At 43.2% G+C, this 18,157-nt stretch overlaps 1 pseudogene; it reads right to left on the bottom strand.

Moving 5' to 3' along the window:
- Positions 1–1,610: 1,610 nt before the first annotated feature.
- Positions 1,611–2,219, bottom strand: LOC142438912 (ras-related protein Ral-B pseudogene; annotated as a pseudogene).
- Between the last annotated feature and the right edge of the window lie 15,938 nt (positions 2,220–18,157).

Genomic DNA, 18,157 nt, shown 5'->3' with positions numbered 1-18,157 from the left:
ACCTGCCTCTTCTTTCCCTCTACTCGTCCCTTTACGTCCATCTGCTACAATCATTCAACCCCTTGTCACCTCTGCTGGCTGCTGAGTGTAAGACTCATCACTGTGGCGCCTCAAACAAGTCGATTGTCTTGGGATTTGCTTTGTAAAGCTGGTTTCCCATGATTGTCAGTTAAAACTTCCCTTCCCTGTTGTGGTAAGCTGGGTGGACTAGAGAGACCACCATGATATGTCACTTCTGAGAAGTATCCTGAGTATAGAGTTTTTATCACACAACTCCCTTATTGATGACATTATTTCTGATTGCTGAATTTATGACACTGATATGAGAAATGTCTATGTATAACAATATCTCACTGGTAAAAATCTTTTTCTAATTAACTAGATGGCTGTCTCAGAGGAAAACTATTAAAAAGAACAGCCAATTTTGAGGAACTGCCAATGTTCAGAAGTTAACGGGACAATGGCCTGGGTTACCTTTTCTCGTTTTCGATTTGCAATGGCCGGGCAGTCCTAAGAGGGGCGGCACCACGTCTGGCACAGGCCTGGAGTCGTGATTTTAGAGGACGACTTGAACTGAGCGCAGTCTTCAGAAGAACTTGTGTTCCACTTAAAAGGAACAGAATTGAGGGGCAGTGGGGCAAGTCTCTGGGGCAGACTACAATGATTCAGTAATCGCTAATGGAGAAGGTGGGCTTAACAGAATGTGGCTGGCAATGAGAAAAGGATTTAGCCCAAAAAATCTGGATTAGAAAATAGTTACATTTATAAAGTGTACTACTTCCAAATCTTCACTTAATCGACTAAAAAATAAGTTCCTACCAAAAAATCAGGATCCTATAGGAAACAAATATCCAACACTGTACAACTTGTAAATATAAAGAAAACAATGAAAAATGTTCATGAAGAGGACCTGATGCAAGGGGCTTAAGTGGAGAGCAAATGCCTTGAGAATGATTGGGGCAGGGAATGTATGGATGTGCTTTATACAATTGATGTATGCATATGTATGAACTGTGATAAGAATTGTATGAGCCCCAATAAATTGTTAAAAAGAAAAATGTTCATGGACGCTTGGTGTTGGCCTATTTGATCCCATTCAAAGTCATTGCTTAAGCTCTGCTTCAGACTCAGAGTAGAGCCAAGAAACGTGTTCTAACTCTTGGAGCCGCTTACTGCTATCCGGGCTTGATGAATTTTTCAGATTACTGCTGCAGTGAAAAGGGAGTCTTACCCACCCCCTTTTTGTAGCATGGACTTTAAAACCAAAGATGCCAATGTTATAAAACTAGGATAAAATACAATGCTATGATAAGACTTTTGATAAGACTACCGCCTACTGTAGCATTACGTATGTGGTTGAAGAAAGTTAGGAGGAAGTTAAGACCAAAACTTCCTGACGAAATAGCCATTCCATTGCAAAGACAGGACTAATTTTGACTGCTCGCCACAGATTGGCAAATTGTTCCTCCGTTTAAAGAAGTGCATGTGGGGGAGTTGGGGACAGCGGAGCACAATCAAGGAAGGCAAGCTCCATCTTCTCGTGACAAACCCAGCCCTCTGCCTTACTGGCAACTGACCATGGTCCTTCTTCCCTCTTGGTATGCAGCGTTTTAAGCACCAGCTTTCTTTAAACTCTTCCTGTGCTTGCTGCTTCTCTTGCCATTCTTTTCTTGTTTTCTGGTAGCTTCTTTGCTCTGATTTCTCTCGTTAGGTCCAAGAACACCTTGTCCCTGTTGGCACGTGTTTTAGCAGACGTCCACATACTGCACACCCCACTCTCGGCATTACTTCTGGCCTCCTCGATGGGCACCTGCCTCTGCTCCTCTGAGTCTGACTTGTTACCCACCACTAGCATTGGAATGTTATCTTTTACAGCTTTAACTCGGAGAATCTGTTCCCTGAACTTCGTCGTTGCTGTAAAGGACTCGTGTTCTATGGTTGAGAACTGAGAGAAAGGCTTCCCCACTCCGAAAGACGTTGTCTCGCATGGCTGCATCGTCCTCCTGCCCAGCAGTCCCCAGAACATCTCTCTGAACTTCTTCACCATCAAGAACCATCCTTTCCCTGTACCTGTCAGCTTTGATAGATTCAGAGTCTTCCACAAGCCCATCATGCATAAGCTGAGGCGTCAGGGCGGATTTGCCAATGCCGCCACTGCCAGCCACGGCCACCTTATGAAGGGCCAACAAGCTCTGGCTCTTGTGCTCGTTGGCAGCCATTCCTCTGCTTTACTGGGTTGTAGTCCCTGGACAGAAGTCCCAGGTGAAGAGCTGCCCGGGACGCGTCCCATGCCGCACCCCATGCGCGGCTCTGAGACCCGCTCTGCCACTCTTTCTCTGCTTCTCGGGCAGGCCCGTCATCCCCCTGTGATTTGTCATTCAGTAGGCCTGGTTTACCTCCACACACACCCCTTTATTGTTCTTATTTAAGTATTAACTGTCTGAAATAATAAAACACCATTTTGTATATCTTTTTATAATTAAAAACATAATTAGGACAGCTAACTGGTTGTTAAATTATTTGAATCCCATCGCTGGACCAGTTCATTGAAAAGGCTATCATACTTGATAAAGTAGCCGGTCACCAAAAAAAAAAGGGGGGGGGGCGGGGAGGCCCTCAATGAGATGGATTAGCACAATGGGAGTGACAATGGCTCAAATATAATAATGATTGTGAGGCTGCCACAGGACCAGGCGGAATTTCATTTGATTGTACTTAGTGTCATGATGAGTCACAGTTGACGTGTCAGTGCCTAAGAGCAACATTTTACAGACAAATCCTGGGAACAAACCATCGCTCTGCTGGCCTGCCTCTACTCGACACGCGCAGCTCTTGTCTGCATTGTCTATCGCTGTTATAACGGAAATAGCACAACTGGGTAGTTTAGGAAGCAGACACTTATTTTCTCACAGTTCAGGGTGGCGGCCCCAGGGGAACTTTCTGCTGGCTCTGGGGGAAGGATCTTATATCTTCAGCATCTATTCCTGACTCCTGTGTGAGCTTCACACACACACACACACACACACACACACACGTGGTTCAGTGAGCTACAGGTTGGGCTGCTAACCACCAGGTCAACAGTTTGAAACCAGTAGCTGCCCCAAGGGAGAAAGATGAGACTTTCTGCTCCTATAAAACATTACAGACTCAGAAACCCACAGGGGCAGTTCTGCTCTGTTGTCGGGGGTCACAATGTTTCAGAATCTACTCCATAGTAGTGAGTTTGAAGGATTTTTTTTTTTCTGTAATTCTTGTGGTATAAGATGTCTCCTCTAATCCCTGCTGCGTTAGGGTTATCTGGAGAAACAAAATCAGGACACATACACACACACACACACACACACATATGGATAGATATATACAGCATGAATAATTAGAATAGCTAATCAGTCCACACAGCAGTACAAAGGGCTCAGTTCAACTCACTTCAATGGAACAGTTAATATATTGGAAGTCCTTCAACTCACAAGGGACACTGGGTCCAAGGTCAAGGAAGCAGATAGCTGAGTCTTCTGTAGGACAAGACAGGCAGTCCAGCCACAGGCAGCAAACAGTAGGATGGGTCACCAACAGTCAGCAAGATGACAAGATCCAACAGTCCCAAGTTCAAGTGATGTGTACACCAGCAGTATGACAAAGCAGGTCTTGAAGGAACCTCAAGCTCTAGCAACACGATCAACAGGTTGGGTGTGGAATGAGTAGTGTAGCTCACAAGTTGAGGCAGAGAACTAGCAGCCACACACTGGTCTGATCACCAGAGAACAAGAGAGAGACATGCACGGTTGACCGTGCCATTTATCTCTTTGCCCTCCAATTAAACGGAGACCTTATTAATCCCACATGGTCCTATTGGCCAAGTTGGCACAATAAACCAACCTATCACGCCTGCTAACTCAGTGGCTTGTTTATTTCATCTCTGTTATATATTAAAAGAAATTGATTTAAGATATATCCTGCACTGTGCCTCATCAACATAACTAAGAAAATGCATTCCCCAAAGTCATCGTAAATATAGATAGATACTAAACCAAAACTAACCTCACTGCCATCAAGTAGATTCTGACTTATAGCTACCCTATAGGGCAAGGCACAATTGCTCCTGTGAGTTTCCAAACTGTAACTCTTTATGGGATTAGAAAGCCCCATGTTTTTCCCGAGGAGTAACTGGTGATTTTGAAAGGCTAATTTTGCACTAAGCAGCCCAACATGTGACACCTATACAACCAGGGCTCCTATACAACACATTGTGGACCATCCAATTCAATCCATAACAGCATGGATGCCATTCCAGCCCTCTTCCCATTCCAAACAGTCCCTAATCATTTATTGATATCTCCTGAAATTGGAGCTATTATCAAAATGTCTCAATTTTGATCTCTTCAAAGGTAGGACATTTTTTTTTAAAGATCATTTTGTTGGGGACTCTTACAGCTCGTATAACAATTCATACATCAATTGTATCAAGCCTATTTGTACATATGTTGCCATCATTATTTTCTAAACATTTACTTTCTATTTGAGCCCTTGGTATCAGCTCCTCTTATTCCCACCCTTGTGACTCCTTGATAAATTAATATTTTCATACCTTACATCAACTGCTGTCTCCCTTTGGTTTCTGTTGTTCATCCCTGGAAGCGGGGTGGTGACGGCGGTGGTGGTGCGTGCGTGGTTATGTGTTGATCATTGCAATAGGTTCCCCCTTCCTCCCCTCCTCTCTCCACCTTTCCTGTACCCTCCTGTTTTTGCTATTTCCATTCCTATTCCTGGATGCCATGTGCCTTGAGCTCTTATCTCTTATCTGTACCTGTGAACATGCTCCAGTCTAGCCCCCAGGGAAAGGCAGGACTGGGGTCATGATAGTGGGGGTGAGGAAGTCTCAAGGAACCAGAGGAATATTGTGCGTTTCATCAGTGCTGTACAGCATCCTGGTTGACTCATCCCTTCCTTGTGACCCTTCTGTGAGGGGATGTCCCATTATCTACAGATGGGTTTGGGGTCTCTGCTCCAACCCCCCTCATTCTCAACAATATGTTTTTTGTTTGTTTGGGGTCTTCTGATGCCTGTTATCTGATTCTGTGGACACCTCATGATCGCACAGGCTGGTGTGCTTCTTCCATGTGGGTTTGGTGCTTCTCTGCTAGATAGCTGCTTGTTTCACTTTAAATTTTTAAGACCCCAGATGCAATATCTTTGGATAATCAGGCACCATCTGCATTCTTCACCACATTTTCTTATGCACCCATTTTGTCTTCAGTGATTATGCAGGGAGGGAGAGCGTCGCAGAATGTTAGCTTGTTAGAACAAAGTGTTCTTGTGTTGAGGCAGGGCTTGTGCAGAGGCTCAAAGCCCGTCCACTACCTCAACGTATTGCCAAATGCATATATGTACATAGGCCAATACCTTTATTTTTATGAATGAATGTATTTACATATGTACACACCTATGTTCATACCCCTAGCCATAGCTTTGCTTTTTATAATTTTCCTGTTTCCTTTTACCTTCCTCCTGCCACACCACCACTCTCACCGTTCTTCTATGGTAGGTGTGTTAGTCAGGGTTGACTAGAGAAACAAGTTCATAGACAATTATATGTGTATACAAAAGAACTTTATATACAAGAGCAATTGAACATTGAGAAAACATCCCTGCCCTGTCCAGATCAAGTCCATAAGTCCAGATTTAGCCCACATGTCTGATACCAATCTATAAAGTCCTCTTCAGATTCATGAAACACATGTAATGATGCGAAATGTAGGAAGATCACAGGCCAGTAGATGGATCCAGTGGCAGTGTAAGCATCTCAGTGCTGGCAGGGGTCTCCACGTGGCTTCGCCAGCTCTGAAGCTCTGGCTGCCATCAGCCTGTCTCCATGTGGCTTGTCCACTGCAATGTCTCCCACAGAGTGAGCAGAGAGAGAATGTGTGTGTGTCTCTGCCTCAAAGGAGGAATATAGGAGTTCCCAGAATCCTCAGGAGAAGACCGTGCCCACCAAAAAGGCCTCCTTGGCTATGACCTGATCGACAGGCTACACTCCACCCCTTCACTCTTAATCCTCTCAAATTGCCAAGCATTATATAGCTATATAACTACCACAACATGGCTTTTGTCTTTCTCAGGTTTCTTTCTCCAGAGCCTGGCACACAGTAGTCAGTCAACAAACCATTCTAAGGACTAGATCTAAATGATTCAAGGAGGAAGGACCAGACTGAAATGATTCAGCTTCAGAGATTGGATGTGCCCACGTGGTCAAGACGAGCTTTGGGATGGAATTCGAAAGTAGTTGATGGAGGAAGTGTGAAGAGACATTTCACACATCTTAGAAGTCTACCAGCACGCAAGTAGAGATACTTCTTATAGAAGTAGTAGCTCAGCATGAAAGAGAGAAGAGGCCTGACTAACTGAGGAACCATCAGTTCTTTTTATTTTTAATTTAATCATTTGATTGGTGACTCATACAACTCTTTTCACAATCCGTGCATACATCAATTGTATAAAGCACATTTGTACATTCGTTACACTCATCATTCTCAAAACATTTGCTCTCCACCTAAGCCCCTGGCATCAGCTCCTCATTTCCCCTTCCCTCCCTGCTCCCCCCTCCCTCATGAACCCTTGATAATGTATAAATTATTATTTTGTCATATCTTGCCCTGTCTAACATCTCCCTCACCCACTTTTATGTTGTCTGTGTCCCAGGGAGGAGGTTATATGTAGATCCCTGTAATCGGTTCCCCCTCTCCACTCCCACCCTCCCTCCACCCTCCCAGCATCGCCACTCACACCACTGGTCCTAAAGGGATCATCCGTCCTGGATTCCCTGTGTTTCCAATTCCTATCTGTAACAGTGTACATGCTCTGGTCTAGCCAGATTTGTAAGATAGAATTGGGATCATGTTTGTGTGTGTGTGTGTGTGTGTGTGTAGGGGGGGGGAAGCATTTAGGAACTAGAGGAAAGTTGTATGTTTCATCGTTGCTGCACTGCACTCTGACTGACTCGTCTTCTCCCTGTGATCCCTCTGTAAGGGATGTCCCATTGCCTACAGATAGGCTTTGAGTCCCTATTTGCACTCCGCCTCATTCACAATGATATGATTTTTTTCTTTGATGACTGATACCTGATCCCTTTGACACTTCGTGATCACACAGGCTGGTGTGCTTCTTCCATGTGGGCTTTGTTGCTTCTGAGCTAGATGGACATTTGTTTACCTTCAAGTCTTAGACGCTACATTTTTTGATAGCCAGGCTCCATCAGTTTTCTTCACCACATTTGCTTATGCACCCGTTTGTTTTCAGCGATTGTGTCAGGAAGGTGAGCATCATGGAATACCAGTTTAATAGAACAAAGTGTTCTTGCGTTGAGGGAATACTTGCATGGAGCCCTAATGTCCATCTGCTAGCTTAATATTAAACCTATAAATATATGCACATAAATCTATTTAACCATCTTCATATATAAATATATTTACATATGTCCATTCCTTTATTTAGATCTCTATAAATGCCCTTTGCCTCCTAGCTTTTTCCTCTATTTCCTTTTACTTTCCTCTTGTCCCACTATCATGCTCAGACATCATTTGGGTTTCAGTAATTCCTCTTGGTTACATTACTGTTGATCGCGCCCTACCAGGCCTCCTACACCCTCCTCACCACCGATTTGGATCACTTGTTCCCTGTCCCTGGGTTTGTTAACACCACTTCCTTTCCTCCCACCTCCTATCTCCCACGTCTCCCCTAAATTGCTGATCCCATTGTTTTCTCCTCCATATTGTTCATCCAGCCTATCTTATTTAGGCAGACCTGCGGAGATAATAACATGCACAAAAACCAGACAGAGCAAAACCAAGCAACAAAACAAAACAAAAGACCGACAAAAAACAAAACACATCTACAATAAAAAAGAAAAGCTTGTAGTTAGTTCAAGGACTTTTTGTTGGCCTTTAGGAGTGTTTTCCGGTCAAGTCGAATCATCAGTTCTTATGATAGTACCCTGCTCAATACTTACTCTCTGAAGGGATCAATCACTGAAGATATGGGTACTAGAGCGAAGTGTGGTGAAGAAATAAGATGGTGGCTGACTATCAGACTGAATAGCATCTAGTTACATGTGGTAGTTACATAATTTCATGTCAACTTGATAAATAAGTGTAGGAATGGAGTCTTGCCAGTCCATCAGCTCACAAACTGATGATGCCTCCCTGTGGGCATGGCCTTCTTCTCATGAGTAGTATGAGAGCCTCCTCTATCTCTCTGCCTTGGTCTTCCTATTGACAAGCCATGTGGAGACTTCCTAAGATCTTCGAGAGCCCCCCTCTCTGCTTCATCTTCCTGTTGACAACTGACATGGAGCCACACTGAGGTCTTTGAGAGCCCTGGAGATGCTTCCATTGCCACTGGACCCATAAGACTTTACACCCACTGGCACCCACTGCAGTTTGCATCATTGCATGTGCTCCATGAGTCTTAAGAGGGATTTATGGACTAGCATTGGACTTCTGGGCTAATATCAATCAGACTTATGGACTTCATCTGGACTGGGCAGGGCTGTTTCCTTAATATACAATTACTCTTTGTTACAAAGCTGTCTTATACATGTATGAGCGTCTCTGGATTCGTTTCTCTAGTCAACCTGGCCTAACACAGGTCTTAAATGTTTGTTGTAAAACAAGCAGTAAAAGAGTCACCTAAATGAGATGTCAGCTAAGTTCATATCGTGGAAGAAGCATATCTACCTGTGTAACCTGAGGATTGTGAATCATATAATCCATGATCAGAGGAAGGAATTGTATGAGAGCTTACATTCTGAGCATTTGCTTTGCAGAATGTATGGATGACGACAGAAGCCCTCAATCCATTGCAGAGTCCCCACGGAGAGTAGGCCTCCATCGGATTCCCTCAGACCACTGACCAGGGACGTGAATAGCCTCGCCCTCAGGCAAAGCGCATCAGAAAGTGGATTAATGCAAATCTAGCTAGGTTAAAATTTAACATCTTATCACTTGTTTTCCCTGTTGATCCATTTAAAATTTATTCTAGGTTTTACTGTTTTCTGCTTGCTATGAATTGAAGTTTTTCTGCACTTTGTTTTGTTATTGTTATCAGGTTGGTTTTTTTTAAAAAAGACACAAGGGAAGGGCACTGAGATGGCTCTTTCCATATTTCCATGTGTCTTTTTTTGTTTGTTTGTTTGTTTGAGATGAACGTGTTTGTCGCTAAAGCTTCCAAGCCCATTTCAGTTCCTTTTCCTTTTTATTTTTTGTGTTTTGCCAGATTTGAGGGATAAGGAATTGGGACAGATTTTGCTTGTTTGTTTTTAAAGAAAGGTACTGTACATATTTACACAGCCCATCTCAAGAAATGGATAACAATATCTTTTAAGCCCTCCGTAGACATGGTTCTCCATGTTTTCATATGTATTCATACAAGTCCCTCAGAAGTTGAGAAAATAGACAGTTCTCTGGTCTTTACAACCACGAAGCTCGGTAGAAACAAAGTTCTCCCTTTAACAGGTACATCTCTACATAAAACTCCTTTATGCTCCCCCCCACCCCCGCCCAAATACTGACATATCTACAGAGTCAAGTTCTTGGGGGATTGGGCAGTGAAGAGAATGGGAAGTCAGACTTGGGGGAATTTAAAATAAGGGAGGATATGATAGAGATGAGAACCAGAACACTTAGAGTACAGGGTAGGGAGAATGTAGAATACTCACGTCGAGGATTTGGGGAGCAGAGAGAAGAGAAATCGCATCTGAATCTATCTTTATTGACAATGAAGGAACGTTGCCTCCTTTCCCTTGTGGTGTGACTTGGAAACAAGATGGACTCACTTAGGAAAGAAGAAATAAAGGTCCATCATCACAAACGCTCAGACGGGTTCAGAGAAATACAGTCCCTGAGTTGGGTAGCAGAATAAATAAAGAAGTCTAGACTATATTGGGCCTTAACATTACATCAGCCAGAAGACAATTATCTCTTCCTGATGGAGCTGCCATGAACTGATTTCTGTGTAACTATGATTCAGTTTAATAATATTTCCTAATGGCACAATTAACCAATCAGCTTGATTGCAATATTATATTAAGTCTTCCGATCTCTTTCCTACGAACTACTCCCCTAACAAGCGTCTCTCTTTCTTTCTTTTCTTTTCTCCTCCTGAAATGCTCGTCTGGTGTGAGGTCTTCTGCAAGTTATTCCCTAAATAACGGCAAGGAGTTTAGAACCAAGGGTGGCTCCTTACGCTTAGCCATAAAGTAGATTTGTAAAAAAGTGACTGAGATACAAGCTTCTTTCCTCTCGGAACATGATGACATCGCTGCAGGCTGGATGAAATGGATTTCAGAGAAAGTTAGGTCATCGGTCGTGGGGTGTAATGCAAAGCACACAAGACTTGGAGTCCGGGGATCATTTTGCTTTCTAATCTGCCACATTCTGACTGTTCAGCTTTAGAAAGTGTTTTGTATCTTAAATCTGTAACATCATCTGACTGGTAACAACCCTATAAGACAGCAGATCTGCCTTGGTGGGTTTCTGGGACGGCAAATCTTTGCTGGAGTAGAAAGCCTCATCTTTTTCTCGAGGAGCGAGCGACTGGTGGTTTTGAACTGCCAACCTTGGAAGTTAGTAGCGCAATGTGTAACCCATCATGCCACCAAAGCTTGACTTGATGGCAGTGAGTTTTGTTTTACTCTGTAACATAATGGCAATAACAGCATTATTATTACTTTATTATTATTATTCCGTAAAGAATAGAGAAGCAAATCTAGAGACATGCATATGTGTATAAGAAGAGTAATTGTATGCAACCCAGCCCAGTTCAGACCGAGTCGAAAGTCCGATATCAGTCTATAATTTCCTCTTCACACTCACAGAACACTTTCAATGACGATGAATGTAGAAAGATCACAGGCCAGTGGGTGGAAAGTCTTGTGGATGCAGTGGCGGTGGAAGCATCTCAGCGCTATTGTGGGTCTCCACGGCTCTGGTTCCATCCGAGTAGCCCCATGTGTCTTGTGAGCAGGAAGATGAAGCAGAGAGTCTGGGTCTGACCTCCAGCGAGCTATTTATCTCCTTAGCGCCTCTGAATGAGGTCATCAAGCTGCAACCTGATTGACTGGTTAAACCTCCACCCCTTCATTCTGAAGACTGTTTTTGTCTTTGGTCCATGAGATCACCTGTACAGCCATGGCTTTGCCCGGTGATTGAATGATTTTGATAAGGCCTCCAGATCACCTAACATGGTGGTCTGCTCAGGCTAGAAAGACCCCCTAACTTCAGTGGGGTGGCTGCTTGCATCAATCAGTACTCTAGAATGAGGCCCCAGTAAAGGCTCTGGACACGGAGCAACATGGATTTCCTTGGTGGTGAGGGCATCAATCCCGTTGGGAGGGTAGTAGTCTATGTTAGGGACTGTCCCAGATCTCTCCCTATGCATCTCTTTCTGCTATAATACAAGTATAGCACAAAGTATAGTGCTCTTGGTTGAGTTCTATGAATAGTTTAAGCAAAGGAGTAAATCCAAGGGAACAGTGGGATTCAGCAGGTCAGAAGTGAGGAAGACTGGGACCTCTGAGTTGGAATCTTGAGATGCAGAGGGAATCCTTGAGTCAGCTGACCAGAAATGAGGGGACTCCTGAGGACCCTGCAGCTTGGAAGGAATGACGGGGCTGGTAGCCAACAGTCAGAGTGGGCGTCACGGACCTTGGAAGCTCCTCAGGCTGTAGTGTGAAGTGTTGTTCACTGGAAGACTGGGTCCTTTAATGGTGAGTTCTAGCCCAGCTCCAGGAGTTAGGAAAAAGAAGTGCCACTGTGCCTCTGGGGTTAGTGGAAAGGGGACAGATAATTGGGTTTTAATTTTCCACAAACTCGATGACACCTAATAACCGCAATGAGCTGTGTTCTTGTTGCCCAGTTCACAGATGGAGGATCTGAGCATTAACTACTCCAACACCAGTACCACATTGGATTATGCAGCAGTTTCTCAACCTGTGGGCCATGACCCCTTTGGGGGTCAAATGACCCTTTCACGGGTCGCCCGATTCGTAACAGTAGCAAAATGATAGTTATGAAGTAGCAAAGAAAATAATTTTATGGTTAGGGGGTCACCACAGCATGAGGAACTGTATTAAAGGGTCACAGTATTAGGAAGGTTGAGAACCATTGACCGAGAGCTTAAGTGGTTGGAAGAGGGCTCTCAAATCCTGACCCACCTGGCCACCCCACCCCTGGGGCACCCACAGGCCCTGTCTGCAGGCTTCCTTATACCCAGAAATCCCTCTGCTTCTTTGACCCCTCTGAGGTTCTGCCTTTTCACTTTGCTTCAGGGACAGGGGAGTGAGAGAACCGGGTGGGCGCTGCCATTTTTCCCTCCTCCTGCCCCCAGTGATCTGTCCTTGACTCACTCTAGAGAAATTCCAATGTCTATGTTCCTGCTCATCTCCCAGAACTCACCAACTCTCTCTCTCTCCTCTCCTGCTCTCTCCTGCCAAGCAATGTAAACCTCCCCTCAAGGAAAGAAGCATTAAACCTCTTTTGGGAAACGGAGGGGAAATGCTGAATGGAAAACACAGAAAGCTCTTTTTTATTTTGACTAATTCCACAGCAGTGACAAGAAAAACAAAATATGAATCAAGATCATAAAAAGTGACCATGCTACAAATATTTTACATTTCTCTAGAGTTTGCAGCATGGCCAGGAAGACAGTCCCCATGAGGTAGGCTCCATTCTTATTCACGTATTGTTGTTGAAGAAACCAGAATGAAGAGAGGTCAAATATCTTTCCGAAGATCCCAAGACTCCTGAGAGATATCATAAAACTGCAGCTCAAGAATGCCTGACTGGAAATTCTTAGTTCTTTTCACTACACCATGTAAGGGAAAAATCTTTCCCTCTAGAATTCAGGGCACCAATGTCTTTTTCTTTTTAAATAATAATAAAACTTAAGGACAGGCTCTGTATGAAATAAGTCTAAAAAGAAATGTACTCTCTGACCTCAACAAGAAATTAAACCAATTTTCATTTATCCTTATCACCTTCTAACACTTTACATTTGCTTACTTAATTTTGACATTAATTCAGTTCGAACTCACAGCTGTCCCTATGTACAACAGAATGAGTCACTGCCCAGTCCTGTACCATCTTCACAATGGCTGCCAATTCCAAGCCCATGGTTGCAGCCACTGTATCAACCATCTTGTCAAGAGTCTCCCTCTTTTTCTCTGCTCCTTTACTTTACCAAGCATGATGTCCTTCTCCAGGGACTGGCCTCTCCAAATAACATGTCCAAAGTACCTAAAATCAAAGTCTTACCATCCTTCCTTCCAAGAAGCATTCTGTCTTGGCTTGTCCCAAGACAGATTTGTTCTTTTGTCAGTCCCTGGTGCTGTCAGTACTCTTCGCCAGCACCTCAATTGAAATGCAGAGTTCTTCTGTGGTCTTCCTTTTTCTTTTTTTTTTTTTTTAACAATTTATTGGGGCTCATACAATTCTTTTCACAGTTCATACATATACATACATCAATTGTATAAAGCACATCTGTACAGTCTTTGCCCTAATCATTTTTTTCTCTTTTCTTCTTTTACATTTTATTAGGGACTCATACAACTCTTACCACAATCCATACATGTACATACATCAATTGTATAAAGCACATCCATACATTCCCTGCCCCAATCATTCTCAAGGCATTTGCTCTCCACTTAAGCCCCTTGCATCAGGTCCTATTTCCCCCCCCCCTCCCTCCCCATTCCCCCCTCCCTCATATGCCCTTGGTAATTTATACCTCGTTATTTTGTCATATCTTGCCCTATCCGGAGTCTCCCTTCCCCCCTTCTCTGCTGTCCCTCTCCCAAGGAAGAGGTCACATGTAGATCCTTGTAATCAGTTCCCCCTTTCCAACCCACTCACCCTCCACTCTCCCAGCATCGTCCCTCACACCCTTGGTCCTGAAGGTATCATCCACCCTGGATTCCCTGTACCTCCAACCCTCATATGCACCAGTGTACAGCCTCTGTCCTATCCAGCCCTGCAAGGTAGAATTCGGATCATGGTAGTTGGGGGGAGGAAGCATCCAGGATCTGGGGGAAAGCTGTGTTCTTCATCGATACTACCTCACACCCTAATTAACCCATCTCCTCTCCTAAACCCCTCTATGAGGGGTTCTCCATTGGCCGACACTTGGGCCTTGGGTCTCCACTCTGCACTTCCCCCTTCATTTAATATGATATATATATACATATATACACATACATATATACATATACACATACATACACACACTTATATCTTTTTTTTTTTGCATGATGCCTTATACCTGGTCCCTTGGGCACCTCGTGATCGCACTGGCCGGTGTGCTTCTTCCATGTGGGCTTTTTTGCTTCTGAGCTAGATGGCCGCTTGTTCACCTTCAAGCCTTTAAGACCCCAGACACTATCTCTTTTGATAGCCAGGCACCATCAGCTTTCTTCACCACATTTGCTTATGCACCCATTTGTCTTCAGCGATCCTATCATGGAGGTGTGCACTCAATTATATGATTTTTTGTTCTTTGATGCCTGGTAACTGATCCCTTTGGGACCACTCGATCACACAGGCTGGTGTGTTCTTCCATGTGGACTTTGTTGCTTCTGAGCTAGATGGCCGCTTGTTTATCTTCAAGGGTCTTCCTTTTTCAATGTCCAACTGTCCCATGCTTACCAGAGGACAGGAAATACGCTGACTCAGATCAGGCACCCTTTAGTACTCAAAGTGATGTCCTTTCTTAACACCACCTTAAGGTCTTGTGCAACAGATTTACCGGATGCAATGACATATGTGCCATAATATCATGGAGAGAAATTTATCACCTGCTTTCCCATGGCTCTTGTTCTGCTATAGTCTTATCATATTAATATGCTCACCATTCTATATAAATATATCAGGTCTATATGTTTTTATTGTGTACATACATGCCACACTCATGTTGTTGTTGTTAGATACCACTAAGTTGGCTTTGCTTCATAGCAACTCCATATAAAATTCTAGAGGAACCGCCAGGTTTATTTTAATAAAATACTCCTGTCCTTACAATTATCTTATGTTGTGCTTATTGGTGTCGTCACGGTGTCAGTCCATGCCGCTGAGGGGCTTCCTCTTTGCTGACACCACTTTCCAAGCATGACGTCCTCCTTCGGGTCAAAAGTACATGAGATGAAGTCTCATCATCTTTGCTTCCAGGGAACATTCTGGCTATACTTCCTCTGAGAAAGTCACGGAAAAATGTGGTCAAAAGACACTTTCCCACTTATTTTTCTGTAATGTAAAATCATATAATAGCACAAGTAGGAAGGGACTGGACCATTGTTTTCTATGCTTATGTCTCATAATTGATAGCTTTATGTACTTATATAACATCTATTTTTACTTATTCTGTATTTCATTGATAATATACATTGTGAAAAAATTTTCAGGTGTATTCTTATAACATGAACTCTTTATTGGTTAGCAACACAATATATATTATGATTATTCTACATTTTATTCAACATTTCCTCCAAGGGGAGACATTAACTTTGTTTCTACTTTTTACCCCCCACAGACTATGTTGCAATAAACTTTTTTTTGTCTGTATACATCCTTATATGTTGGTCCTTTTACTTCTATGGATACATTCCCAGGAGTCGAATGTCTGAGAGTGTATTTATTTTCATTTAATTGATATTGCTAGACTGCTTTCCAAATGGCCATATAAATAAACACTCTGCCCAGCACTACAGGAGATTTGATTCAGTTCCAGATGTTAGTCTGAGGACAGCATAGTTTTAGAAACATCCATTTAGCAGATTTGGGGAGTGTTAGAAGTAATAAGATTTTTTGATAAATAGAGAGGTCAGCTATTTGTTTAGAGAGCGAGAGATCTACAAATGTGGAGTCAGTCCTGGAAAACAGCTTCGCCTGACATGAAGCAGTCTTTGTTTTTTCTTGCACAGTACAATCTGGTCATAAAAGAATGTACAGCTGGTTCTTTGCACGTTCTACTGTCATGCCGATGAGCCAGGCACATGGAACACACAAACCCTTTCAGATACAGGTCTTAGGAAACGGAAACTTTCAGGATAAACAGCCACCATCCTGTTATTTTATAATGAGTGAGGTCCTTTGGAAAGCAAGAAGGGGCATTCTTAGGTGATTGATGAGGTTAGTTTACAAGGATGTTTAAAGATAAGATGCCCCACAATCTTGTATTTTTCTTCTGTGTGTGTTCTTTTAAAATGCCCCAAAGTCTTGAAGCACTGTCTAGGCATCTGGCATCTGGAGAGGTATTTAATGTAAACAGGAAGTTGTTTGATGGGATGGGGGCGGGATGGGGCTTGGTCTACCCATTCTTCACAAGAACTCCCAGTTACAAAGATCCTCAAAAGTAGAATTTTCATGTTATCACCAACAACAGAGATATAAGACAGAAAAAAGAAAATACTGATCATTTGCCCTTCAACTTGTGTCCCATCCATTGGTAATAACCTATTTTAAGTAAACCCTGTCGCTAGCACAACTAGCTGGTAGGATAACACCATCTGTGATTTTTAAGTGAGCCCTGCTCCTTGTGTGTGGCAAACTGTGATTGGAACAACTATCTCAGCAATACGATTTTTCTGTAAAATAAATCATCATTTCAAAATAATAATAGTTCATAAATTATCAAGGGTTCATGAGGGAGGGAAGGTGGGGGAAATGAGCAGATGCCAAGGGCTCAAGTAGAAAGAAATGTTTTGAAAGTGATGATGGCATCATATGTACACAGGCTCTTGACACAATGGATGGATGGATGGATTGTGATAGAAACTGTAAGAGCCCCCAATAAAATGAGTTTTTAAAAAAATTCGTCATTTCATATCAGTCCAAGATTTTTCAAGGATTCTAATTTTCTTGGGTTAGAGAAACAAATTGTTTCCATGTGTTGGAGATTATTAAAAGTATTTATTTATTAAGAGTAAAGATTGAATATGCCACGTATTCTCAATACTTTAGTGGTATATTTTTATTCCTTTCTTCTCTCTCTCTCACTTAAAAAAAAAGAAAGAAAATAACAACAACAAATTACCGACGTCCTCAAAATTACAGGCATGAACTCCTGACTACTGAGAGACTCCCTCAGCACCCAGCTCCCAAGTCTACCAGGTCTTCGGCCCAGGGCTTCTGCAACTCTACCACTGGCCACTAGGGGAGCTCTGTCCCCTGGCTTGATGGGAAAGAAAGCAGTAATATTTCCAAAAGAAAATCCTCAAATAAACCAAGGGAGGGGGGGGGGAGAGTTTGTTCCAAATTTGAAAAAATTATTTCTGAGTTTCAGCTGACTAAAATCTACAGTGTGTTGTCTATATTTGGACAATTGGCAGGGACCCCTGTCCTCCATCAGCCTCCCTACCTCTCTTCCCTCATCTGAGGCAGCAGAAGCCAGTTATAACATTTAATCGGCCACTATAGGAGATTTAGTAAAGGCTTGGCTGCTAGCCACAACATAGGTAATTCAACCCACCAAGCGTTCTGCTGAAGAAAGTTGACGCTGCCCAGTCCTGTAAGGTTTTACAGCCTGGACACCCTCATAAGGAACCACTATGATCAGAATCGACTCCTACAAGCGGGTTTGGGGCTTTTATTCCCTCCCCAAACTTCATTCTCAATCATCTTTGCGGGAATCCTTTCGGAGATTCTCTCAGTCCCTGCCACTCCGCCCTGAGGCCTTTTTCTCTTCTGCAGTCAGGTTCTGTCTCTGCCTCCACTGGCCCAGAGGGCAGCTCTCCTGGAGTCTGGCACCAGGCATGCTAGGGCCTCTAGTCTTCTCTAGAGTTCTCTATGACTGTCAGCATGGTTCTTCCCCAGGCTCCCCAGCTAGTATCTGACTTGGTTCTTCATTCCCACCTCACTGTGGAATGTCAACAAGACTAGGGCTGAATTGGGATCAGAACCCAGTTCTTTTGACTCAATTTGTGGACTGCCATGGAACCATTAATATATATTTTTAAGTGGTCCCATGAGGTGATACAGAAAAACCACATCAGTAACACCAAAAGAGGCGAGTGGCAACAAGAATGGAAAAGGATGGATTTAATGTTAACAATGTTAGCACACAATAAGTCATCTTGAATTCTAAAGCTGAACAGCGTAAGTGTGGGGGTGGGGCAGCA

The sequence above is a fragment of the Tenrec ecaudatus genome, chromosome 1 (genome assembly GCF_050624435.1).
Source record: "Tenrec ecaudatus isolate mTenEca1 chromosome 1, mTenEca1.hap1, whole genome shotgun sequence".
In the NCBI taxonomy this organism is placed as follows: Eukaryota; Metazoa; Chordata; class Mammalia; order Afrosoricida; family Tenrecidae; genus Tenrec; species Tenrec ecaudatus.
This window is presented reverse-complemented; position numbering and strand designations above follow the sequence as displayed.